This window comes from Phalacrocorax carbo, chromosome 11, assembly GCF_963921805.1.
Source record: "Phalacrocorax carbo chromosome 11, bPhaCar2.1, whole genome shotgun sequence".
In the NCBI taxonomy this organism is placed as follows: Eukaryota; Metazoa; Chordata; class Aves; order Suliformes; family Phalacrocoracidae; genus Phalacrocorax; species Phalacrocorax carbo.
This window is the reverse complement of record NC_087523.1, coordinates 1,571,064-1,598,139: the sequence shown is the minus strand read 5'-3', so window position 1 is coordinate 1,598,139 and position 27,076 is coordinate 1,571,064. Positions and strand designations below refer to the sequence as shown.

General features: G+C 51.3%; 1 long non-coding RNA gene across 1 annotated transcript; it reads left to right on the top strand.

Annotated features, from left to right (window-relative positions):
- Positions 1-26,203, top strand: LOC135315322 (uncharacterized). The gene is made up of 3 exons (XR_010374754.1): positions 1-101; positions 22,098-22,366; positions 22,923-26,203. It is a non-coding gene; the product is annotated as an uncharacterized LOC135315322 (long non-coding RNA).
- Positions 26,204-27,076: the final 873 nt, after the last annotated feature.

Genomic DNA, 27,076 nt, shown 5'->3' with positions numbered 1-27,076 from the left:
GCCAGATTTCTTGGTGGATGAGCGGAGGCTGCGTACAGCTGCAGTGGCGACTGCAGATCAGATGGTACCGATGGAGGGGCAGAGGTGTTTTGTCTGTCCTGGTAAGTCTGCCCTCGGTCTTTCTTTCTTCTGACCTGCTGCATTACGTGTGTTTTTCTGTAATCTTCCTCCAAGGGAGTTGGGAATGTATGGAAATATGAAATGTCCTTCTTGCCCTTTGAGTGTCCCCAGTGCTGGCAAGCTCCACATCCAGCCAGACCTGTGGCTGAACAGATTCACTAACAGCTTTCTTTTGTAATATCTCAGCTTGGAGAAGTTAATTATCTCCAAATATTGAAAAGGGCAGATGGATTTTGTAGGATTTACTTGGCTGTGTAATTTTGGTGCCCCAGAGATGCTATTTGGTCTGGCTGCGATGAGTGACACATCATTGCACCCGGGCGCAAATGTCACTTGAGTATATTACTTCCTCCCTCTCCTGTTATTTGCCCACCGGGGAGAACTGTCTCTTCCAGGCTGGCCCAGCTGTGCCGAGACTGCTAATGCTCTCACCCAGCCCTCTCGGCTGTGCACTGCTGGTGTGGCTATCTGGGGATGTACCAGAGGCAGCTTTGCAAACTTCCAGCCTGTGCGAAGGAGCCAAAGCCTGGGACTGGAAGGCAGAGCTGCAAATTGAGCACTTCTGTCTCAAGCTGATGTATAAATGTTAGCAAAAGCTTCTGAGCACATCCTGTGTGTGGATGCAGTGAGAGGCTGGTTAATCCCCAGGGGCTGATGAGGAGTCCTTCTCCAGCTGGCTGGAAGATGACCCTTCTCAGCCCCTCTTTCATCACTCCTGTTCCTCTCAAGGGTTTTGGGGAAGTCTGTGCTAATGCTCTGGCAGAAAAATGAGGGGTGGGGTGCGAAGGCTTTCTTTCCCGGGGGTGTGTTCCCCTTCTCTGGTTCTGGTGAGCGCTTGCTGTTGGAGCCTGCCTTGGCTCTCCTCCCTGCCCGCTGCTCCTGCTTCCGTGGCGCAGGTCCCACGTGTTTGCAGTGCCCAGCCTGGGCTGCATTCAGGGACAGGGAGCTTTTGCTGTGATGCTCAGACCAGAGGTAAAGCCTCCTTTATTTTTACATCTCCTCCACCTCTTTGTGCTTTGTTTCAAGCAGCAAAAAGTTAAATGTGCCATTGCATTATCAGCGTGCTCAGCCCAGAAACTAAATAGAGATGTTCCCAGCGAATTCACTTTAATCTCAGTTTGTTTGCCAAGCAAAGCAATCTCCCTGTGCAGTTATGGCTCTCAGAAGTTGCTGAGGTGGAGGTGACTGCTAAAAAGGAGACAGATGCGTCGATTTTTTTGTGCGTGCATGGGTTTGGTGCAGGAGGTGAACTTCGGGGGACCTTTGCAATGCTCCACTTCTGTTTATAGGTAGAGGTTGACTTTTGTGTTTGGGGGATCTGGGTCAAATAGCTAAAGGGCCTGTCTTCGAGGGTTTACCAATTGCTGGAGTTGATTGAATTGGACTGGGGAGGGCAGTGACCACAATGCTTCCCTCCTAGCCTCCAGCTGGTTTGACTTGCAATGCAAATGTTTTCTCCTGTCACCTCTTAATGATCCTTTTTCCCCTTGCGGGTGTATAATTTCCCCTGGAAGTCTCTAGTGAATGGTTTCCATCACAGTTATTTGTCCCTTTCTTTTCAAGTCTACCGCAACTTCTATAGAATTGCAGACCTGGCATGATTTGGGGTGGGAGTAGATTGAATTGCAGTATTTCATCTCTGGCTGTCAAGTGAGCCTGCATTACCTTCTGTGGGGCTGACAGCAAGGAGACATCAAACCTGCTGGAATATATAAAGTAAGCTGACAAGTGGCCCAGTTTGCAGAGTGGAGCTTTCTCTCCGAAGCGCGTTCTGGGTGAGCAGCACTGTTCCCCAGGCCAGTGGAGAGGGGCCTGGGATGAGGGAGGAGAAAGGAATGCTTGGCTTGGTGGAGCCAGGGAGGAAGGGGAGAGCAAATGCTCTTCTGGGGGATACAATTGGAAAGACATCATAGAGGAGGAGTTCATAAATCCATGGGGCTTCTCATGGCTGAGGCTTGATTCATCTGCACATCAAAGGAGGCCAACAGCCCCTTGGTGAGGCTGCAGGAGTCAGGGGGGAGAAGGGATGGCTGAAGCACCGGGCCCCCGCACCTCACCCCGAAACATGTGCGCTTTGAACCCCCTCGCAGGCAACGGGCCGTGGTGGAAGACAGATCCCCTGTGGTCTGGTGATGTCCAGTGTCTACGTGTGCCTGGTGTCTGCTCCGTGCCTCGGATGACAGGTCTTGCGGCCCCAGCTGGGGAACGCTGCTGGCATTGGTGTGTTTTGTACCATGTTCTTTTCCTGCCCGTGCAGAGATGCAGACCCAGCCCGCTGGCTGCGGAGGCAGGACCCTGGAGAAATGTCTGTGCCCCAGCGAGTGACAACCTTGTGGCCAAGCTCTTTGGTCAGCCCTGCCTGCTCCTTAACTGGAAGGTCCCTCTAGGCGAGGGAGCTGCAGCGTCCTACCCTCGGAACTGGTGTTTGTGTCCTGCCAGCTTGATTCAAAGGGTCATGTGGATTTATGGAGAATAAGGGGCATGGCTGAGCAGGGCACCAACCCTGGGCTGACATGTCACCGTTCCCATGTGTGTTACACTGAGTTATTGAACATCAGAGCTACTGTCTTCCCTACATGCTGCATGGGAAGAAGTGAGGTGCCCCAGATTTCTTAGCTTAGCAAGAAAAAGGTGCTAAGAAAACCCCTCTGCATCGCTCAAGACACTAAAACCGGTTGGTGTGAAGCTGTGCCTGGCTAAGCAGGGCCTGGGCTGTGTGAGGTGGTCTTTTTACCAGCACGCCCTTGTGCCACATCAGCTCAGGGATCTGCTTTGCTGCCTTCCTTAGCATGCAGGACAGGCGCCTCTCCTCCCCATGACATCTGCCATTGCCTTGCGGGAGGCAGGACCTGCTCGCAACTCCGCTCCCACTAAAATAAGGTGGAATGGTTCATTGCTGATAGGCTTTAGGCTCCTGCCTCCTCTTCTGTCTCTGGGCTGGTGTCAGGTCTGTCGATAGGAGAGGGCAGCCTTGACAGGAGATAAAGCACGTGCCGTGTTTATTGACCACTGCTTCTGCCGGAGAACTAAACCTTTCCTCCCCGGGGGACTGTACCGCTGATTGATACTTAGGCAGCCTCTCGCTGTGCGTTTTTCTCCTCTCTGACAGCATTTTTGGAGCAGGCGGCGTAGGCAGGAGCTGTGGAACAAACCAGATGCTTTTCCTGAGTTCCAGCCTGGGCACAGAAATCCCCACTGAGTCTCTGAGAGGAGGGGGACCTTGTTTTCCCTGCGGAGGGAAACGACAAGCAGGGTTTGTGCAGCAAGATGTGGGTCCCGCAATGGGAATGGAGCCACAGGGGCTGTGCACCGTGCCTTCAGCACAGTCCTGCGGGTTAGCCAGGTCCAGACATACCGTGTCACTTGTGCCAGGACCGGGCTTCCAACATCTCTGGCTTTCTAGGACCTAGAGGCAACCAGCTGGCAAAGGCCCTCTGCTCCCATGGAAAACATAGCTCAGTTTTTGCGTGGCTAAACCTTGAGAGGACAGCTTGGGGGGGGTGGGGGGTACAGCAGGCTTCAGAGCAGCTCCCATCTCACTTCCCTAATTCTCTGTGGAAAGAGCTGAGCAGGGGCGGTGGCAGCTTTCCAGCGTCCCTTTGCATCTCTCCCCTCATCCATCAGATGAAGGACAGGAAAGTAGTCTTGCTCCTGCCAGACCAGGATGTCCTGTAATCCTACTGAGGGTACGAGGCAGGGTTTGAACCTAGGGCTTAAATAACTTTCAGTGTTAATGATGGTTTATGATCCTTTAAAACTTTTGAGTCTCAAATGCTCCCAGAGATTTTGATAAAGCTCAGTCCTGCAGGGTTCACCTTGTTGCCAAAATACAACCAGTTCTGGGGATGAGGCGACATGGGGCTTAGCACTCCTGCTCTGCAATGAGAGGGAAACGGCTGTCTCAACACAGAGCAAGATGCTAAGGGAATGTTGGGAAGGATTCACCTGAAATATTCCCGGTCAGAGTTTGGGTCAAAGCATAAGGAACTTGTAGTCCTCAAGGTGGTCCCTCCTGCCGCACAGTAATCTGCAAAACACACTCCCGTGGCAGCTGGGGACCCCGTGAGACATCACTCGTGATTTCTCCTGTCCTGGCGCCGGCCTTTGGGTACAAAGCTGCCTGGAGCCACCAGAGCTGCTGCCCCATGGGCTGCAGCAAGGTGCTGGAGGCCTTGGCAGGAGCTTAGCACATCCTCCAGCAGTTTGTTTTCTCTTCTCTCTTAAAACTTTCCTAAAGTAGAGGAAGCGGCACTGGAGAAGGGTCTATAAATCAACCTGCTTTACTGCCATGCACTGTTAAACTACTGCTGCATTTCACCCTGGAGATGGCTGCATTTCAGTGCAGGATGAATTGATTTCTGTACACCAAAGGTCGAATCTTGAGCTTCTGACTTAGTTCTTACTTAGTCCGTACAAAGGCAAAATCCCCATTGAAGCAAGCGTTTGGGTATCAGCTGCTCTATAAATAACACAGAACTAAGTGAAAACTAAGCCAGGCTCTGAAGCTTGCAAAGTGCTTGGGATCCTTGGAAATGGATGGTCCTGGGGTAACTTCCGATTTTAGTAGCAAAGGAAAGAACAGAGGCTCGGATCACAAAGTAGGAAGTTTTTTTTTCTTTTTTTCAGCTATTCTGCAGCCTGACTTCCTCTCTTTGACAGAGGAATCCCTGAGAAGTGCAGCCTTGCCCCGAGCCGTTTGGTCTGATCACCTCACAGGAGCTTTTTAGCACTAGGAGGATTGAAACGGGAGGGAGTGCAGCAGGCAGATGAAATCTCGCATTCCTGCTGCCCTCTGCATTCCCCTGCTCTTTGTTTCACTGCATCCAGCTCTTTTTCCGAGTTTGGTTTTCTTTTCCCCAAGGGAGGCAGTTAGCTTAATGAGCTAACGCTCCTCTGATTGTTTCTGGAGATGCAGGCAGTGCCCCATCTCCACTGCTGGCCTCGCTTGGATCCTGCCAGATAAATCATGCTGATTTAAAATTGATCGTTCTGGGATGTGGAAGAAAGTGGAGTGGGCGGATTTACCCCATTAGGGTGCATTGATCACCATTACTGCGTGTAATCAGGGTTAATCTCAGGATTAATTGGGGGGATTTGCTGATGGAAACGATCGGCAATTTGTGTTAGTTACTGCTCTATTCGCCTCTAATGGCTTAATCAGATTACAAATTAAAAGTGGCTTCTCCCATAGAATCTCCCTGGACTTTAGCAGGAGCCAGAGCAAGAGGAGAGAAGCACATCCAGAGCATGTGGTTTGCAACTCTGAGCTCAGTCCTCCAGGCGGGAGGATGGACGGATGGAAGAGCTCTGCGGGGAGCCCTGGGCTGCGGCAGGGAGAGCACCCATGGGCTGCATGGCAGGGTGGCTGCAGCGGGCCCTGGGTGCCTGCTCTGCCCTGGCTGATTGTGAGCTGGGAACAAACGTGTGTGCGTGATGAGGTGATATTAGTGCATTTTCTTTAAGGATTTCTCGCGGGGGGGCGGGGAAGGAAAAAACCCCACCCTTGGTTTGACTTGTGCACGGTATGTGGGGCAGGGGTGGCTCTGCGGGCTGGCACCAGCAGAAGTAGTGCTCAGGCCATTTTGTCCTGGAAAAACATTTCAGGAGGGAGCAGAAGGAATTTAAACTCTAAGCAAACTATTAAAACAGTGATTCTGCAGCAAATAAATTAAGGCTGATGAGCTGAGACTGGTTAAAATAATGATAGAAAGGGGTCCTGTCCTGGAAAGAGTCATATAGCAGGAGTGGAGCTGAAAGCATCTGAACTCTATTAGCTTAGCAGGGTCTGCCTGCGAGCATCTCAGCTGAAAGGGTGCAGGAGAGGAGCCTTGCAGCAGCGGCCATCACCTGGGGATCCGCCACCCACAGAACAGGCCATAACTGGGGGAAATTGGGAACTGTCAAGTCCAGCTTTCCCGTGAGAAGGCAAACAAAAAATCTTTTTGTTTGGAAGTGCACTCCCATCAATTTACCTCAACAGATGGGGCTGGGTATAAGTGGGGAGGGCTCAGTCTTGCCTCATTCCTAATCTGCTGATATTGGGTTTTTGATATGTGACAGTCAGGTATAAGTGCTGGAGATCTATTTATTCAGCTATTTATTAGCAAACCTGAAGGAATAAAGGAAAGTGAATGTTTCAAGTGGCTGCTGACAAATTAGAGCAGTTTAATAAATCACTTGTAATAAACTACTTTGCTTATGCTGAGAAATGCCACTGACTTCTCTAATAAGCCATTCATGATGAAACAAGCAACACTTAAAGAATAAATTCATTTACAGGGCTTGTTGATGTGTTCTGACTGTTCCCTGCTGTAAATTACTCGCCAGGTATGTCTGCGTTGGCGTGTGCTATCCAGACTGCGTATAAATCTGTTGGTAAGTCTGTAACTCACAGGGAGGGCTTCTTTGTCAGGAGCTGCTCATCAATTAGGAGCTGAGCGGGACGGGGTAGCCCGCTCCTCATTCCTGGCTAACACTCCCCTCTTTCCACAGCATCCTTATCTCCCAGCCAGCCAGCAAAGACGAAGCCCTTTTATAGGGAGTGTATCAGGCAGCCCTGTATTTTTGCTGTTGCTCTACAAAAATAACATCTCATTTAGGATTAGGTAATGTCACTCCCTGCTTTTAGCAAACCCAGCAGAGGCAGCTGCTGCTTGTCACTTTTTCCAAGCCTTTGAAATGCAGCAGCTCAAGCTGTGGCAGGACCTTGGAGGCCAAAGGACTTGCATTTGTGGAAGGAAGAGGTAAATACCAAGGATGGATTTGAAAGAGCCTGAAAGGTGTGTTTAGACTAACAGAAGGGGGCATCTGCGGCTCCCGGGCCTGGGAGGGGGCTCAGCACGTCTATCAGCAGAGATACTGAAGCTCAGGGAGTCCTAGATGCGGTTCCCCGCAGCCTGGCAGCCCTCGAGTCGTCCTGCCTCCGAAATTCGGCAGGCAGCTGATGGAGGTGAGCACTGCTGTGGGGGGCCACAGCACGGCTGTGCCTGCCCTGCCAGAAAGCTCAGGAGAAAGCTGCCTGGCCTTGCTGAGCCTATTGCATCCAGGGGAAAAAAGAAAAACTCGGGTGTTTTTCCTCTCCTGACTTGGCTTAGACTTGGGGATCTGCAGACTAGGCTTTGAAAGGGACCTGATGCTGGCTTTGGAAATGTCAGGCATTGTTCTGTCTATCCCAGAACATTCATATGAAAAGGTGAAAAAAAACCCCACTGTTCAAATAGAGGCAAGAGTGTCTGACCTGGCTTTGAAAGCTGCTTTTGTTGCTGTGCTCCTCAGGCGAGGTGGTGTCTCAGGAAAGCTTTGCAAGGAAGTGCAGTACGTGTAATCTGGTTCTAAGGAACATTTCTTTGTAAATGCAAACAGAAAAGGGAGGAGATGGTCAGTGGTCATTCCTTATTTTGATCTGGATGCAAACTAAGGATCCCAGTTACACAGTGCAGCAGGATCTGTGGAGAAAGATATTGTTTCCTGGCTGAAAAGGTAGGCAGGTTTTTTCTTAAAAAAAACTAGGGTTTTTTTGCATCTACACCCTGATATGGGCAGTGTATGACGACGATACCTTTTTTCCCTCAAAGCACAAGCTCCAAGGAGACCGAGCTGTATCTGAGCTGCTTTCCTCTGCCAGGTGCAACTCCCCAAGCCCCTTGGCAAGAGTTAGTGGTGCTGCTCTGCTATATGTTTTTTACTGTTTCTTTATTAAAAAAGCTCTGGGTACAGCCAGGCTTGCTTTGTTCAGTGCTTTCCTGGTGCCTCTGCTCACCCTGCCTGAAAAATGGATTGTCTAATGTTTAAATTGGGTGCTCCCGACTTTCCCACTCCTGTGCATTTCCAAGTGATCCTGCCCGGATCCGCACCCAGCTTGCTGCATGTCTACCCACATCCTACTCCTCCTGCAAATAACCGACAACTCCATGGTTTTAATCTTTTAATCTACCTTGCAGTCAGCCAGGTAACTTGCCACCACATGCTGATTGCCTCCTGCCAACTTGTGCATAAAGACTCCTTGCCGAGCAATTAAGCAAACCTACAGCAGCATGTCTGGGGAGGCAGCTGGAGATGATTTGCCCTCAAGAAGTGGGTTTGCTGGGTATTGGGAAAATCCCCGAAACTGTCAGTGAAGTTTTCTTCTGCAAGTGGTTCCAAAGTCACCCCTGCACCTTAAAGCATTGCTCATGTCAGGAGAGAGACTGAGGGTTTTCCAGGACAGCAGCTTGGACAGTGCACCTTCATGTCCAAGATCAGCCCTGCTGATGCTGCAAGGTGCCCCTGAGCTGTTCAAGTGCTTCCCCGCCTCTCCCCCTCCTCTGCCTCACAACAGACTGTGATTTTTATTTTTTTAGTGGCACAAGTGGGTCAAAAGCTGTCTTTCCTCCTGCTGTTGTTTCTGTAGTTGTAGTAGGTGGGGAGGAGCAGGGCTGGGGGTGGCTCAGCCCCACTCCTGCTGCCAGGGGATCATTTCTGTGGCCAAGGGAGCCCTCAGCCGCTGCTGGGAGAGAGGAGCTGTGTGCCTGCCCGCTTAGTGGGTAAGCCACACATTTTTATGGTTGTGATTATTGCTTTTTCCCTTTTGGAGGAGGTTTAAGAGAAAGTGCTTGGAAAACAGTTTTGGTGCTTGGCAAGGTGACTGGAGACCTCATCTGTTGCTTAGTACATTAAGCTGCTCCCTGCTTCCGATGCCAGCCTGGTTTATGTTAAATGGAGCCTCACCAGGTCATGAGAGCCAAGTGGCTCCTAAATTAGCTAAGACATTAATCAGGTCCCATTTGGATTAGTGTAGGGTGTCTATGCCCTCACCCTTCCCTCCATAAATTAAGGAGGTTTTACATCTTCAAGGCTTCTCTGGAATTGTGTTCTCTTTGCCCTCCACGCCTTCCCAAGTGCTGGTGACAAGTATACACAGCTTAATTGGTTGGCATGGGAAAGGGCTGACATTAATTGGCTGTGTTTGGCATGCAGGCTTCCCATCTTCCAGCGCCTCCCAGGGATCTTATCAATCCCATCTCCGAGACCAGCAGCTCCTGAGCACGGCTGCCAGTTAGATGGGGTTTGATTCTTTGCTGCTGATGATGGAAATTGTGTTTGGCTTCATGGCACTTTGGCTGGGGAAGAGCAGTTTTCACGCTACAGCTGGCAATCCCTGCAGCGAATACACAAGGGCGGAAGGGATCTGCAGGCATCACCTCCCCGTGGGGGTGGGAGAGCGCACCACGCTTGTGTGCCATTGCGCTGAGCGAGGAGCATCGGGATCCCCTCGGGTACAGGATGATACTCCTGGAAGGGGGGGGTGGATGCCATACCCCAGCCCAGCTCCCCAACAGCCTTTGCAGATGGTTGAGACCCCTTCTCATCTGCATTTTTGCTGTGCCTGTGGCAGCTTGCGGTGAAGGCCGGGGGTGGCACAGCTGAACCGCCACCTCCCAGAGGGGAAGGTCCGGTTCCCTCCCCACCCCCGAGCGTCTCCCACTGCAGGGCAGGGGCTGAGTGAGCAACCTTCTCCTGCCCTACAGCTTTGCCTGGGTGTGTAGCCTAATTTCATTTTAATCCATCCTACATAACTTGCATGTCTAGGGTTAGAAAGTGACCTGCAAATTAACATTTTCTGGGAGCTGGGGATTTGTGTGGGGGTGTGTGTTTGGTCTCTGACAAGTCTCAATAGCCAGTTAACTTATTTTAAGGGACAAATGTAACAGTTCCTTGCCCTGATTGTTTTCACATCCCTCCCTTTACCTGATTAATTCTTAACCCATCTGCATAATTAATCGTGAAAGAGAGCAGCTGTCCCTCCTCTCCAAACAATCTTTTCACCATCAGGGAACAATACTTGTGCTGGGATGAACAGCAAGTTTCTGGTAGCTCTAACTATTAAAAAAAGTGATGCTTTTTTCATTACCTGGTTATGACTGCCTGCTTTCACTGTATTTACTTAAGTGTCCTAAACGGCCGTGTATCCCTCCCTGGTGCCATCAGTGATGCTGTATCAGTATTGCTGTCTGTGCTTAATGGTGTTTAAAGAGTTTGAGTAGGACTGCAAAGCAGAAGGATAACCCAGCCCAGGACTCTGACAGCAGGGCCTGCGAAGATGAGGATGATGGGTTAATGCAGGTTTACTGTTGTGCACGTTTTTGCATCGCTGGTTTCCATTGATCGCCGCAGAGAAGCGGTGGGGATGCTCTAATACAAGTGTGAAAAACCTTCCCTTCGTTTTTTTTAAATGGAACTTGTAATTTATTGAAATAATTTGGGGCTGAAAATGAACAAGTCAGCAGAAGAGGGAAGGGGAACGCGGTCGCCTCGGCCTCCAGGTCTTCAAGCACTTGGAATTCTACCTGTGTCTCTGGGCTGTTGCTCAGGACCTTCTGCCCTCGGGCGCTCCCTCCGCCCTGGCTCCTTTTGCAGCTTTGGCCATTAACATCCAGTCAATAGGTGGCGGATTCGGAACAAAACCCTCAACAGCCTAGAAGAGTGGAAGATAATTAGGCTTTTACACCTTTTTATAAAAGGGGAGGTTTGGGTGAAGAGAGAAAGAAAAGAGCTCTTGACTGCTCATAAAAGCTGTGGCCTGGCTTTACCCTTCCTTAGGAGCTGTGAGGGAGATGGATGTTAGAAATGCCCGGCCAGAAGCAAAGGTTCACTTCAAGGGTTAACTTTATTCCTACATGCCAAAGCCAAAGGAATGCAAGACGTGCCCTGGCAGTGGAGATTACCGTGGGATTACCAGTGAATTTTCAGAGGGAACAGAGCATCCCTCCGTGCATTGCAATGATACGGTCTCACCTGACGCCACCTCCTTAAGCTATTACTTTAGTCACAAAAGCCCCACTCCGATGTCAGCAGCAGGACTGCTGCAGGCGAGGAGCACGGCCGAAATCCTCCAGCTCCCTCCTAGACCTGCAGCCTCCCTGCTAGGGTGGGGGTCCCTTGCCGACACTCGCGCCGACGGCACCGAAGACGGAGCGCGCTGTTCCGCAAAGCTCGAAACATCCCCTCTCGTGGGGCTTTGCCTGACATGATGGTATCTCAGCACAACCTCACTGTCAGGAAGTTTAACGATATTCAGCTTAAGTTTTCTTTTATTAACATGATCCCCTTGCTCTTAGCAGCCTGTACCATAAGCCTCCTTCCTCTGCAGTGTTTATGTACTCAAGCTATTTGCAGGATGCTGTCATCTCTCCCCTTAGCTGCCGCTTGTTTGAAGTAGGCAGATGCTGCTCTTAAAACGTTTCTGCCTGGATTTCTCCAGCCTCTATGTCATTATAGCCTACCCTTAAATTCTTCTCAGCGTATCAATATCTTTCCTAGTAATTACATGCTTAAAGAACATACAGTATTCCCCTGTTTTTATACACCCTCTCCAGCCCAGTATAAACACACAGCAACATGTATACAGAAAACAAGCCGACAGCCTTACTTGGAAAGCTTTCCACTCCATCCACAATTATCTCTCTTGGGGAGCGAATGAGAAAGAGCACATGCTGCAAGTGACAGGCTCTCAGCATCTCTTAGAGCGGTCTTGGACCATGTTCAACAGCTAATGGCAATGACGGTGGAAGGACGTGTGCGGCAGTAGGATGGACGGCCTTGCTGTCTCAGCCCTGCTTTGAGGCGGGAGGTTTTGTGAAAGCAGCCTTTCTGGACATGCAGCGTGGAACAGGAACTGATTTTTTTTTTTTGTTTAAAAGTCCAATTGCACTGTAGGAACACCTGCCAAAGAAAAAGGTTACCCCAGGCACCTCCCTGTAACACTGAGGCTGTGACTGCAGGTGGACAAGGCACCGCTGCTTCCCTGCGCTGCAGTTGGAGGAAACTCTGACACAGGGCTGTCCTGTGTGCTGGGCTGGAGAAAGCCAGATTTATAAATTAAGGATGTGGAGGTAGAAGGTGTCTCCTGACAAGAGCTCCTCTTCCTGCTGTGCCCTGTCACCAGCCGTGCATCGGGGAGGCTTTTTGAAATAAGGTGGATGGGTGCCCTCTGGTTTGTGCAGCACTGGGTGACAGGGGGACTTGAAGACAGCCCCTTTTCATCATTTTAGCAAAAAAAGAAGATAAGCATCCATGACATCTGATCCTTTGCCATAGGTCTGTGCAGGTCTATGTGCTTTGCACCTGTTTGCTCATGGCCAGGAGCAGTGAGTGCCAGTCCTGTCCTTCACCACTGGTCTGTCGCCTTTTACTGGCACTAATTTCTTGCCCAGAGGAAAGAAAGGACAGCGTGGGGGAAAATACCCCGTGGTGCCTGCAAATACCGGGGGCTCGCTGATCTGTGCCCTGCTGGAGGGCTGGTCTTCAGCGAGATAACATTGTGTTTTACTGCGGTTTCGGTTTCCTCTGAGCATGACTCATTTTGCCATTAAGATCAGAATCCTTGCTGATAAAGGGAGACTGAGCTCACAAGAATATAGAATTTCCAGAAGGTAACTGGAGCACCAGTCCTTCCCTGATGCTCATGGCCAGCAGGTCTGGTCCTGCTCCTGCGGGGGCCCCGCTGCGGAGCTTGGCGAGGCAGGCAGGGCTCCAAGGATGTCACAGCCCCGTCTCCTTCTCGGAGGGCAGCAGCGGTAAATGTTTTCTCCAGGACAGCAATGCTGTACAGAGAGACACCAACATCTCCAAAGCCCAGGGGATGCCCTGTGACCCTGCATCACTCAAGTTTCCCCAGCAAGAATGGGAACTTGGGCTGACCCCTTCCTCACCTGGCACACGCAAACAGCTCTTAGGTGAGTTTTACTATAAAAATGCTTCTTTTTTTTTTATGGTATCCCTTCTTAACATAGTTTTTTAACCTATACCCTAAATTACAGTGTGATGGAAAAGATAGATACTATCTGTTTTTACTATGCTATTCATTTTTTCTATCAGATATTAGTTATTAAACCACACTGCTTTTGCAACGCGGACATTATTGCAGATGGGTGACCAGGCCTAAGCATTCCAAATGTCGGGCTAATTAGAAATGAAAATGGATCCCAATAGGAGAACTGAATGTACACAAGGGGAGTTAAATCAGAGGGCAGAGAGGAAAGGAGAGCTCGCCAAGTGTGTGGCTGCACTGACTTTGTCCATCTGATGCAGAAAGGCCTTTTTTTGCTCTTGCAAGTGTCTTCCTTTTGGAATAAGCAATACTTTCCTGTTTCATGTGCAACAGGTGAGATGCAGGGAATCAGGCTGCCGAGAGGTAGACAAAGGGTCCACTAATTTTTGAGTCGAGTTGTTCACTTGACTTTTGCAAGCAAAGTTTTCAGAGTGGCCTATTTTTGGAAAGATTCGTGCTGATCCAGGGGAAAAAAAAAAAAAACACACAACAGAGGGCAAATCTCTCCCTCAACTGGTGCAATTAGGGAGGTTTTTATTCTGAGCCTTGGTAATGTGGGGCCATCTGTATTGGCTCCAGCAGGTCTCATTCCCCAGCTCCTGTGCTTAATTGCACTTCCATTGGCAACTTAAGCAGTCACTGCATGTGTTTCAAATGAACTCTCCACTTCAGGCTGGTTTTACTGATCACCTTTGTGTGATTGGCAATTAAAGCCCTTTTCAGCCAAGGGAGAATTATTGCCTGTTTTTCAGCTTGTATCTCACTCCTTTAGCTTGCTCTGCCTTTTGCATTTTCTAATATTCCCTCAGTTCCTTATCTGTTGCAAAAGCCCCACCACGGAGCCATTTGTCTCTTCCCTTGATGAGAACCATGCCTTTTGGGAGACCATCTGGGTTTTTCCCTGCCGAACGCGAGGGTCTCCAGTGGTGCAGCAGACCTGCCCAGTTTTTAGGTGCTTGTGGGGAACAAAGGAGGCGGCGAGCAAAGGGAAGAGATTGAGAGAGCAAAGGAGGGTGAACTTAGCCCAATGGTAAATCCATCCCTGAAGCCGCGGTGCAAACAGGAAATGATCTCTTAACACCGTGCACCTGCATCCCTGGGAAGAGCATCCAAAAGGGGCCCAAGCCCGCGGCAGGGTCGGCAGGAATGGTGCTCCAGTCCAACTGCAGGGGTTTTTAAGACTCCTTGGCCAGCCTCAGTCCTCGCTTAGCTTCTGGTTCCTGCCTCTGAGTGCCTCTGCCAGATGCGCTCTCCCTTTCCCTTACCCTACAGTAAATGAATCCGATGCTGTTGAAAAGTATTGAGGCGGCAGCTCTGGAAGCTGGGGGCCACCTGGGATGCTGACAGCATCTCAGTGCCCTGCACAAAAGCACTGGTGCTTTTCATGCCTGGTGCAAGGCTGGCTCTTGGAGAGAGTGATGCAGCTGATGGGCTTTTAGCAACCAAATCTGGTCTGGAACAATCAAACTTGGGATCTCACAGCTCTCTGGCTACCCCATGCCAAAGCTCCTTGTTGAAAGAAATAAATGTGTTACGCAGATGAAAAAGGGCTTATCCGGAGCCTGGGCTGGCTGTGCCCAGCCCCGGCGTGGACCCTCCCTGGCTTAACCCCACACAGCAACAGGGCGTAAGCAGCTGAGACAGGAACATCAACAGGACCGAAACCAGAGCAGGAGGGAAATCTCCTGCCCAGCCAGGAATCCGGTTGGGCTGCTGGGAGGCAGGGTGGGTGTCAGCGTCCGTACTCTCATTAAAGCCCGGATGAGGTCGATGGTGCTTCTGGCTCAGGTGCCTCCTGAAGCACAGGTCTTACCAGGTCTGCTGGCTCTTCCGTTTAGGACGAGTGACACAAGTTAAAGCACCTTTAAAGATCCTGCGCTGAAGGTTTCCCCTGACCTTGGAGGATCTCATGTGACTTGAAAGTCTGGGAAGCTGTAAGTAAAATCACAATAGAAAGAAGGCGATTCCCAGTAAAGACTCACCCATTCAGAGACAAATACACTGCCTTCTAATCACAACTTTGCCAGGGAATCTGCCTTTTTACAACGCAGGTAGCGTCTGTACGAAGCGGTGCCTGACCTTTGCAGGGAATCACACCTTGCTCCCAGCGCATCAGGCGCTCAAAGGATACAACAACTTGCAAACAAGCATCCTGCCCCGGCTCAGCGCTCTAAGTATGAGGTCGGGCCAGTGTTCCCAATCCGTTGCACTCACCTCCCCACCCTACAGATGCGGAGGAAGAAAAGGGTCAGAGTGCCTTTGGCAGCAGAGACCTGAAGCTTGGAAAAGCCTGAAAGAAATTGCCTGCAGCTGCTGCTGTAGTATGCTAAAGCCCAAGCCATGACAGTATTTCTTGGATTCCGGTGGGATGGGAGAGGTGTTTTCCTGAGGCTTGCTTCCCCCTGCCCCGTGGGGGGTTATAACAAGGAGATTGTGGGATTTAAGTCTATGATGCTGGGATTAGGCGTTCCTCAGCTGAGATGGTTCCACGTTCTTTCCCCCTGATTTGCCACTCGGTGCTCTCGTTCCCCGGACCAGAAACCAGCTCGCTCAGCTCCCATCCAGTTACGGTGCTGGAAGGGTTTACAGCGCAGCCTCAGCCCAGCATCCCTTCCTAGCGTATGTGCCTTGATTTAATGCTTTGATTTGAAAGTTATTTTTTACAATAAGAGAAAGATGGTCCATGCCAAAAAAAGCAGTTTCATAAAATGCTGAACATGACTTGCATTCTGTAATTGCAAACCTGAGAGACTTGGAGTAATTGACATTTTGGATGTATTGCAGAGTATCGTATTTAATCTTGAAAAGCAGGTTCCAGGCAAAGGAGGCAACTGCCAAGCCAAACTCAGACTCCTCGCCGGGTTCCTACCATAACTCATTTTCAAATCCATTCAGCACAGTCCTGAACCTAAATGTTTATGTTTTTGATTTACTAAGATAACATTCCTGGGTCACCGAAACTGTTTGTCAGGGAAGGTCTCAAACAGACAGCAGGAATTAGTGATGTGTCGGCTCAAGCCTCGGAGGTGTGAGGGGGTGCTGGCACTTTCTAGCCCTTCGTGGAGAATCGTGGCCGTCTCCCGTGAACCGGGGATGGCAGCGAGATCTCGCCATCTCACCGTAGGTCTTGGTGCCGGTTTGGGAGAGGCAACAGTAAGCGCACGCCCCGCTTCGCAGAGGTGATGCTTGAGGTGATGCTTGAAGCTAAAGGTTGTAAATGCACAAGGGGTAAGCAGCGTGACGAGGTCTGCTCCAGCTCCTGTGCGACGGATTCCCTGCTGCCGGCACCTCCATCCGAGCGTGTGAAATCGCATAAATGTGGGACCGGACGCAAACTAAATTTCACAGAAGTGTGACTCAGTGCGTGTGTATTTTTGTCGGTGCATGACTTCAGTGCGTGTGTAATTTTATAAATGTGTGGGATGTGACTGATGCTCGGTAAGTGCGTCTGAAGCGGGAGCAGGGTTGCAGAGGCAAGCCAAACTTCCAAGCTAACCCACGGGTTGTACGTCTCCTTTGTCTGCGAGTGCGGCTTCTGTAAAGTATCTGTCCCACATTATCGTGGTTTACAGCCCAGCTATAAACATTTGCTTCTGTTTGAAATACAACAAATATAAGCGGAAATCTGCTCTCTGCTTTATGTGTCCTGGTAAAAGATACCAGTTGAAGTTTTTAAAAAGGCCAGCCCTCTTCTTGCAAATAGTGTTTACATTGCTCCAGCGGAGTGAATACAAATTTACAGTGGTGCAAATGAAAAGAAAGCAGAAAAGCCAGGAATGTAAGAGGGAATTATACACCTCTGACCGTGGAAATGAAGACGCGGCCCTGGCACCGCAGCTCTTAAAAGCATCGGTGGAGCTGCGTTTATATTGGGCCAAGTTCTGAGTCGGTGACTCACGCTGGGTAGGGCCAGACGTTTGAACTAGTAGTCTTAGAGGTCTCCGAGCAGGGCTCCTGGGACCGTGAGGGAGGCTACAGCATTGTGCAGGGCTTGTTTCGTAAATCTGTTCTAGCTGTTCCCAGGATTCAGCTAGGATTAGGGTGTGCTTATATGCATGTGCTGGAAATACTGCCCTTTTACTTAGGAGGGTTTGGGGGAAGGAGCTTCCCTTCCCCTCTTCTGGGTAGGGTTTTCCAGCAGGGCTGCCAGCCCAGTTTGGGGATCGTTTGGGGGTCAGGGCTGGCATCCCTGGGGAAGCGGTGATTATTTGCCCAGCTGGGCAAATCTTTATTCATAATGTGCCCATTGTTCTTAACATTTTGCATATTTCATTGAGAAATGGGGTGGGGAGTGGGGGAAGCAATCGTCTCTGGGAGTTCGGCTTCTCTTTTATTTCGGCTGCAGCAGGAGCCCATGGCTGTCAGGATGTTCACATCTGTTCCTGATTTGTGGACAATGGAGCACCATCCACTCGCTGCACATGGACGATCTGTGACAACTTGACAGCCTGCCCAGGAATTCAGACCGAACAGTTACTATCCAAAGCGATCAATGTTGTCTGATCCAGCGTTAGAAGGGGGGTGGAAATCATAATTTCAAAGGGAGAGAAATAGAGTTGCCTCTCTTTTGGCATTTGTGATGAGTGGCATTAAAGCCTCCCTTCATCTGGTGAGAGGGCTGTTCGGGAGCGGGAGCAGCAGGAGCTGGTATGCTTCAAAGCAGGGCAGGGTGTTGGTCTCAGATGTTCCCCGTGTCTTTAAATGTCACTCCTGGAGCAGCCACAGCTCTTTGGACAGCTCTGCCGAGCCCTGCTCCCTGCCTGCATGGCCGGGGAGGCAGCGAGGGGCTCTCTTCCTCCTCCTCCGGTGTCCCCTCCTGGCCCTGTGCTCTCTGGGGTTGGGGCTCAGGCACCCTGGGGTCCTGTCATGGGGAGGGGATGTGGGCAGGAGTGGCTTCATCCTCTCTAGCTCATTTTGGAAGACAATATCTGTTCCTGCTCTCAACCATCCTGCAGGACAAAGTTCTCTATCCCAGATCACGATCGCATGCAGGAGCAATGCAGTGTGCCGTGCTCCATCCACGCGGCAGGCGGTGGTCTCCTTAGGTGGCTCTGCGACCACTCAACCCCTCCTTTGGCTTGGGACATCTGCCCCGACCTGCACCACGCACTGCTGGCCCCTTCTCCTTACAGACCACCCCGGCGCTGACCCTTTGCAAGGGCAGCAGCAGCCTGGAGATGGGCAATGCCTGGAGGAGAGTGGCGCAGAGAAGATGGCATCTCTCCTCCTTGAACGTGCCCCGAGGCCGCCCTCCCGCTCCACGGCGCGTGCGCTGCACCGCTTCGCCTCCTCCAGTGCAGCAAATGGGTGTAAGTAGGTCTGAGCAAGCCTGACAAAATGCAAGGGACCTAAATTACATTACCTTGCACACCAGCTCTGAATCTGACCTTGGGGATTAATTAGATAAACAACCATCTTGTACAGTACCTTATATAAATGTACAAGCAAGGCACCATTAAGGATTACATTGTCACTAACCTAAGCCCTTGGTGATTTAATTAGACAATTAGAGGGTGCTTGGGAATGCTCTCGTAGTAACCAGAGATATTAACACCATTTGTATTTATATTTAATGGCATTGCAGAAGGGATTTTAATTATTCTGAGCCTTACTTGTCTTTAAACTTCTGAAGAGGAAATTCTCTTCTGACTGTAGCAGAGTCTCAAGGCAGGTGTCGCAAGCACCGTGTTGGGCAGGTCCGAGGGCCAAAACCCTTTTCCACGGTAAAGCCGCGTTGCTCCTTGGCAGGCGATTTGTTCACTGCGATGGCATGGAGCGTGCCGGTCCCACGGTAACGGCAGGAGGAGCAGGGACCAGCCCTGGGCTTGCTGGCATCCAAGCAGCGGTAAGAGATGGAGACTGTCCCCTGGGTAATGACTGTGCAGAGAGAAAGGTTTGTGTGATGGTGCTTAGGATGCTATGCTCAATAACCGTACGCGGAAGAGCGATCGGCACGTTCCCTGGTTCTCGGCGTGCCGTGAAAGAGCAGGATGTTTATTGGCACGGCAAGCGAGGTGTTCCGTAGAGTCTCCGATGGGTAAAACAAACCCTGTCCTCGCTCGGGTCCTCCGCAGCATCCAAATCTCACCGGTGGCTGTGCAGCAGCTTAGTAATAGCAAATAAAATCTGGTGATTAAGGAGAGCCTTCAGCTCACGTCAGCTGCAACCTAATTTAGGATATGAACTGGAATCCCTGCAGGAGGAAAGCTTTTGTCTCAGCACAGGGTAGCTCTCGGCCCCTTCTTCATCAATACCAGCCAAGCGCCCTTTCTTCCTGCTTTCCTAAAGATGCCATTCTTGCAATCTGTCTGCCAATAATTGTATTTTCACTGTATTACAGCTCCAGTAATACAATTAAGCCTAAATAATATAGATGAAGTGGAGAGTAATTTGATTTGCTAACTAATGTTTGATGCAAGTAGATTTTTTTTGTTGTTCCTGTTTTTGTGAATCTGCAGTTGACTAAACCCACCGCCATTCCTCCACTCCCCATCCTTTAGTGAAATGTGGATACAGAGGAATGATTCATCAGAGGGACGGATCCAGACTTCTGAAAAAGGCGACGATGTTTGCTTTGGTTTTATGCATGGAAGGGGTGGGATCCTCTTGGGAACTCTCTATACAGCAGTGAATGGGATGTCCTCAGATAATCAAAGACAATGAGGAAAAAGTGGGGTCAATGATCCATTCAATGAAAGCATAAGGCAAATGATACATTGAGCAGTTCCAGAAAGTGGTAATTTGACAACAGCCTGCTGCAGTGAGCCATCTGGCCAGAGGAGCGAGTGGGAGCGCCAGCCTGCAGGACGGGCACCTCTGGGATGGGAGGTGAGCTTCTGGAGGCTTCAGGCACGGCTTGTCCCCTGCGTGGGGCCTCGCTCCAGAGACGCACACAGCCGAGGCATCTGAATCACATGGAAGAGAGGCATTGCTGGCCTCTGTCTAAATGTATGAAAAAAGTAGTCTTTGGAGCCAAAAGAGTTCGTGTGTGACTTGATTTTCCAGGAGCTGATTAACTGGATATGAGCTTGGTGAGTTGATACAGAGGGATATCGCACATAGTTATTCAGGGTCAGGACTTTGGCATGTTGTGTTACTCTTTTCCATTTGCAAAGGGCAAAAATATGAGAGCGGAGCTCGAAAAACCTGTGTAAATAAGGAATAAGAAAGGAAAAATAAAACTGCAGGGAACAGCTTCCTCTTCATGTGCTTTGCTCTGCCTTTTTTAGGCAAACCTGCTGCTCACCCTCACAACCTCCAAGCTTTCCCTAAGCCCGAGTGTCCCAGCAAGCCAGGAACTAGCTCGTGCTCAGGCTTTCACCCGGGGACGATCCAATTTCCATGGCATGGGGGATCCCTTCATAAAAGTAATCTGCTGCAGTGGCCAGGCCATGCCATCCTAGAGCAGTGCTCTGGAGAAGGCTACAGTGAAATATTTTGCAAATCCTTTTTATTTCTTGTTTACTAAAACATGCTAAGGCTTGGTTTTGAAGAAAATGACCATCAGTATGTGGCCTTGTGAGGATGCATGAAGTTCAGAGCCCTGTCTGCTCTGAGCAGTGACTGGTAGCCCATTTATTTGGAAGGGCTAATGCTGGTGCTGGCCAGGTCCTCCTGCACAGATGAGCTTCCAGCAGCAGCAAGCAGAGGCAGGGAGGGAGCTGAAGCAGCAACCGGTGGTTAGGTGATGGCAGGGAGAATGCCAGGATGCTTTATTCCAAGTAGATGCGCTCTCCAGGCTGCCAGATGAGGAAGGAAATCGGAAAAAATAGTCTCTTTCATGTGGGTTTTGGTCCTTGTTGCAAAGTCAGGCTAGGATTAACTGTCCTGTTGGAAGAGGGCCACGGGAACAGCCTCTTGCAGGGTGCCTGAGCTCTCTGGCTGGGGGGCCTGGCTGGAGCCAGCCGCGTGTGGGCAGGGAGGCAGGAGGGGGGCCTCGGGCATATTTTCCAATGTTCCCAGTGCCCCTGCATGGACTGGCGTGTGGGTGGGCAGAGCTCCCTCTGCCAGGCCTGTTTTTCCACGTCCTGCTGCCCTTGACCAGACCCTGAGTTTCGTGGGTCTCGGCTGCAAAGGCAGCTGCAGTCCCTCTGCTCAGGGAGGTCACAGGCACTTGGCAAGTCTGGAGGAGACCTGGGTGCTCTGGCTGCACCGACAGCCCCAGGGTATGGCCCACGGCCCTCTGCCGTGGTGGTGGGGCCCACATGCTCAGCTCACCCCGCTGGTGAGGAAGCCCCAGGCTCTGTACCGGCACAGCTCGGGGTGAACGTCTTCCCAAAGGAGATGGATGCAGCCACCTGGCTGAGGAGGATGAGAACTCAGCTCCTTGTGGAGCCCAGCTGAGTTATGGGGAGAGGTCTCAGAGCCAAAGGAAGGTCTCTGGCCCACTTTGTTCACGGGTTTAGGTGCACGTGAGGGTGGTGATGTCCAGATGAACACCTGCTTGGAATTCAAAGTGGAGCTGAGGGCTCTTCTGTCTCTTAGTCTAGGCTAAAAAATGATGTGCGTTACCCCTCGTCCTGTCATAATTCTGAAATGTCCCATAGCAGCATGGGGAGGGGATGAATTTCAAATGGAAGGTGGGATGGGGAAGCTTTACAGCAGCGTGCTTGTTCCCCTCTGAAGCGGAGAGCTCTTGCGCAGCTCTCGAGCGTCCTGGCCATTGCAACAAAGACTGAGGGTGTCTAACACAGGGCTTGGATGATGGATAGCGAGGAGAATGAGGAGGAAGGAGGCAAGGCTCGCTTGGTGAAATGAACGGTTCATCTACTCAGCAGATGGTGCCAAAGCACAAACCCCTTGGTTTGCGCTTGGCATCAGTGGCCGGCGCCGGGAACCTGAGCTACCACTGAGCAAACCTTCCTGTTGGTCGTGATGGAGCGGTCAAAGCAAGTCTCGTCCAGATGAGGCACAGGGTGCATTAGGTAAGGGTGCTGGCTGGCTGGGTGCTGGCTGGCTAAGGGCCCGCCTGAGCAGACCCTGGTGCTGCTGAATGCACTTCAGTGATTCTCTGTTTGAGGCTGCTACGCGGAGCTCGGAGAACGCGATCTCATCACAAACATTGACCTAGATGGTTGCACTGGGATTACCGCTCTGCAGTAGGGAGGCAGAAACTGGCTGCTTTTATTTACACATGCACTGATATTAATTCTGTCTCTTCTCCCTCCAGGCTGGAGCTGCTCTTTTCTTCCCAGCAGTTGCTCCTGGCATTTTCTAGTTGGCCAGTGGCCTGAGGTCTCAGCTGTCCACTGTAATTCTCACCTGCAGAGCCTGGTGCCCATGCAGCAGTGCCAGGCTTGGAAGGTCTCCAAAGGAGCAGAGCCCTGAGGTCCTGCAGCTGGGGACCATGCACTAAGAGCCTTGGGGAACAACTCTGCCAGCTGGGGACCTTGGGAAACCTCCCCAGCTAAATATCACTGCTGTCCTGCATCTGTTATGGTAAGCCAGCAAGGGTGATTGAGGCTGGGGTGGGGGTTGAGGGGGTGGGTCACAGGTCTGTCCAGGGCTCAGTAACATAACCGTTGAAGGAGGTGGCATCCTCAGGTCCTCTCCCACATGCAGGAGACATGGGTCATGCAACAGCCAAGTGCCTGTGCGGTTCCCCACCCCAGCATTGCGGCAGGTCCCGCAGGCAAGGCTTGGGGGGGGGGCTCCAGGGTGGGCTGGAGGGGGGAGCGTGGAGCATGCCTGCTCTCCAAGCAAAGGGACTGGAGGCACCGGTGAGATTTGTCTTCCCCTGAAGCATTGTCCTGCCGCCAGGAACAAACTTCTCCCTCCATGGCAGCCTCTGTCCCTTCCATCTTTCTCTTGGCAGCTAAGTTGTTAATAAGCTTCCTTTTGCTATGATTCCATCTAAATTACTATTTTAAAACAACTACAGATGTGCTAAATTGGCTCAGCATAATAGGATGAGATGGAGAATAAAGGTTCCCCCAGTGGGCTGTCGCCAGCACAGGTAATTTATTACCTGGGTGGCTAATTATATGCTTCTCAGTTTTCTAGGGTGAAAACATCTTGATATTTCCTAGTTAAGGAGCCCTGACACAAGTGAAATGACCAGACATGTGAATAGGAAACATGGTGATTAAGTACCTGAGAGATGAAGAATGCAAAGGAAAAGGCATTCTGCAGCCAGAAAAAATGAACTGTGTGATTTCCCCCAGCACCTTGGGGGAGCGGGGAAGGGCTGGACCTCTCCTAACTCTGGCCAATTCAGGCACTTTGTGCATGAAAACTGCAGCTAACTGAATTCCAAGCTGGGGGGAAAAAAATTCCTTCTGTAAATGAGAGAGAAGAAATTTTCATGGGTTCTGCATACGCGCTCGTGAGCTTCAGGGGCTGGAGCCGATGGGAAGGAGAAAGCCCCATAGTCCTCCCTTCTGCTCAGTGCTGGCTGTGCCCCATCTCGCTGTGCAGCCCCTCAGCCCTGCGGAGGGATGCTCCTCCACCCCATCGGGCAGCCACGGGCTCCTCAGGGCTCCCATGGCCACCGTCACAGTCCCGGGAGACCTTCACCACTGACAGCTCCTCACAACCCTGCCGTCTTTGGGAAACACCCACTTTCCTCGCTCGTGTTCCAAGAAGCGTAGGTAAGAAACATATATCCATTATCCTCTCATTCGTTATTTGCCTGATAAAATGTAATGTTTGCTTAGCTAATGTGCTTGAGACAAGGTATGTTATAAAATACACACTCTGTCGAACACGGCAAAATGGGCCAGTTTTCACAGTACTTAAAATCTATGGCGTGAGGCAAATCCCATCTAGAAGAAAGATGCCTCGCTGAACCGCTTGTGTCAGCCCACAGCCTCCAGCCACATCAGACGAGCCAGGCGGTCCTGGGTTGTTTATGGAGCATTTGCAACAGAAAGGTGAAATAAAACCTTGGCGAAGGGTTTCTTTTTTCCCCTGGACAAGACGGGGTGGCTGGCAGGGGCAGGGGGCCAGTCCCTGGGGCTGGGTGTGTTGGGGGTCTGCTGCCTGCTGGGTGGCCTGTCCCTCGCACTGGCTTTGGAGGCTGCTTGTGGTGCAGCTCATGGTGGCCTGCCCAGGTCCCATGGCTGGTGGGAGGGGGCTGAGGTCTGCTCGCCCTGGGCTTTGATCTTCCCGTGAGGCCATAATACAATCTAACCTAAAATGAGATCCAGACTTCAAGACCTCTGGGTGCTCTTTTAGCTCCCAAATCTTCCCTGTCCAGCAGTAAGGACCTGCTCCTACCCGAGCCATTTCCCACCCCGTTTCCTGGTGCCCTTGCAAGGCAGCCAAGGAAAGCACCCCGGGGCCAGCACATCCCCCAGGGGACAAGCACAGCACAGGGGGGGCTCAAGCGCAAACCTGAGCAGGTACTTCTCATGGAGGTCATGCAAGGTTTGTGGGGCTCCTTCATCTTTATAACAGCAGCAGGGACTGGGATGACACCACCTGGAAGGGTCCCCAGCTCTCCCCTGGCTCTCTGCAGGGGCAGAGAAGCAATATCAGCTTTTCTCCTCCTGGTACTCTCCGCTTCATGTGTTTCTGCAGGGAAGGATGGGGCTGGGTGAGGCTGTGCTCCGGCCATGGCCAGGGGATGGAGGCAGCTGCAGTGGTGCCCGAGACGATCATGGAATCACAGAATGGTTTGGGTTGGAAGGGACTTTTAAAGGCCATCTAGTCCAACCCCCCTGCACTGAGCAGGGACACCTTTAATTAGATCAGGTTGCTCAGAGCCCCGTCCAACCTGATCTTGAATGTTTCCAGGGATGGGAATCCATCTTGGGAATTCCAGGACAGGATCCCAGCTAGAGGTACCGTGTTACCCTGGGACTTTGAGCTTTTTCCAGAAATCCCTTGGTTTTGCCTGCCCTGCGGGGCTGCGGTGACTCGCGGTTTGCCCTGCCCCACAGCCCCTGAAGCGGCTGGGGAGGAGGAAGTCTCTGGGAAGGCAGAGTGTTCGTGATGAAAGGGAGAACCAGAAAACAAGGTGTTTGCTGCATGAAAGGGGCCCATTCTCGTGGATGAAAGGGAAAGACACGTACGCACGTCTTTGGACTCCACAGCATCTCCCAAAGCTCTGGTTTTATGCTCCTTTATCCTTCAACTTCTTCCTTAATGAGAAATTAATTAGCCTTGTAGTTCCTGCCTAGGAACTTGTAAACATGCAGCAGTGGTGCCCGTCATTCCTCCTGCCCCGTCCCATCCCACCCCCCTTCCCTGCGGTGTAGTCCAAGATATCTGACAAAAACACTCGAGAACAAAGCTGCCTGGCTAATTCAGGGAATTATCAGGAAGCCTGTAGCAGAGCTGAGATAATAGGCCTTAAATAGCAGCCTGATTGCGCTTCCTCCAGAGGCTTCCACGGCTCCCTCCCACCCTGGGGTGAGAGGCGAGGGGCTCCGGGCCACCGGGACCCCTGGCGCTGGGACCTGGCTGAGGTGGGGTGGGCGCACCGGCTCTTTTACAGCCTCCTGGTGATGCCCTGTGGTGGAGAGTGGGCCAAGCCATGCTCAGGGGCTCTGAGCCCACCTCCCTGCCCTGGGACGTCGCCGGTGGGGATGCCGGCGTGGGGGGAGAGTGCTGCTGGCTCCTTGCTTTGCATTTGGGGGAAAACTAAAAAGGAAAACCAGTGCTCGTTGGGGTGGCTCAGAGGTCTGTGCTGTGACGTCCGTCATCTGGGGCATGCGGGCCACGGTGCAGGGATGGTAAAAGAGGTAGAAACAGGGCTGAGAAGAGAGGGCTCAGCCCAGTGAATCACATCGCCCCAGGACACGCACCGGCCCGCGGGCTGTGGCACAGAGGGGGGAAAAATCATTTGTGACGGGACGTAATTTTTTTTTCATTAAAAGAGTATTTTTTCATAATGGAGACCTTTAATTGGCAGAAAAATCATGTCGTTAATTGTTGCAACCAAAGGGGCAAATTCAAAATCCTGCAGACAAGGAGTGCATTGAGGAGCAGGGCGGTGGAGCGTGTGTAGCGTGTGAACCCGGGCACGGGGCAGCGATGGGGCACGTTCCCGCTCGTGCTGCGCCAGCGCAGACAGACCAGCACCGCAGGCTGACCCTGGCCCAAAGGAGGCTGCTGGTTTGGTCTGCTCCAGCAAAACCTGCCTGCTCCCCGCTGAAATCTCTATTTATGCCCCATTTCTGGCGTGGCTGGTGCTGTGTCAAGGGACTGCTTTGTAGCCTTAATGCTCAGAAGCCAAACTTTACTGCTGACACATTTTTTCCCCGGCGCGGTTAGTTAACAACACAGGAGTTTCCTACCCCGGAGGACAGGCTGTTTCCACAGCAAGGAGGTACGGTAGCAAGGGAAATCTTCTGATGCAAACATCAAACCCTTCTCCTCTGATGCTGGGATGATGGGACCAAAAGGACTCTACTGGCTTTTCTCATTTCCTCGTGGAGGAAATGTACTATTCTAAATATGACTTGTAGCTACTTCAGAAATGAGTCATTACTTTGTATATAAGCTAAACACTGGAGCATAATCATAAATAAATAAAACTGGTTTCATAAACTGGAAATTAAATATATCCTTTCCTTGTTTAAAACGCAGCATGATTCATACTGTTGCTTCCCAGATTAGGTTGGCTTTTTTTTTTTTAAAAAAAGCCAGGTTTTGAAGCCTTGTAAGGCTTTTTGTGCTGTTTGTCCACGCTGTGGTTTTGATTGGGCCTGTGATATTGCTTGAGGAACGTTGTTTGCCCATGTGTTTGATATTAATAATGAATTCAACCTCCCATGCGCCTTCTCCTTTTGCTGTGTCCTCGCGGGGCCGGCGGCGGTGACAGGCACGAAGGCGCTGGGCTGGAGGCGTCCCCCGCCATAGCCCGCGCCAGAGGCTGCTGCACATCTGCCGTTCGCCAGGTAGGCGAAACACCTCCATCCGCACCGAAGGCTCCGAAAGCGCTGCCCAGAGCAGCCGAGCAGGAGCCAAAGCTAAAATCCAGAGGGCACAAATCTCTGCTCATGCATGTCTGACATATGGTTCTTGCTGAAAGCGCTGGTCCCACCTATTGCTTTTCCCCAGCCCCTCTCCTGCTTCCCTGCAGCAGCAGGAGTGAGCAGACAAGCTGCGAACTGGTTCAGGCATTTGATCTCATCAAATCCTTCCCCCCACCCCGGATGATTTCCAGCTGGATCAGTTCCCCAGCCTGACTCACGAGGAACA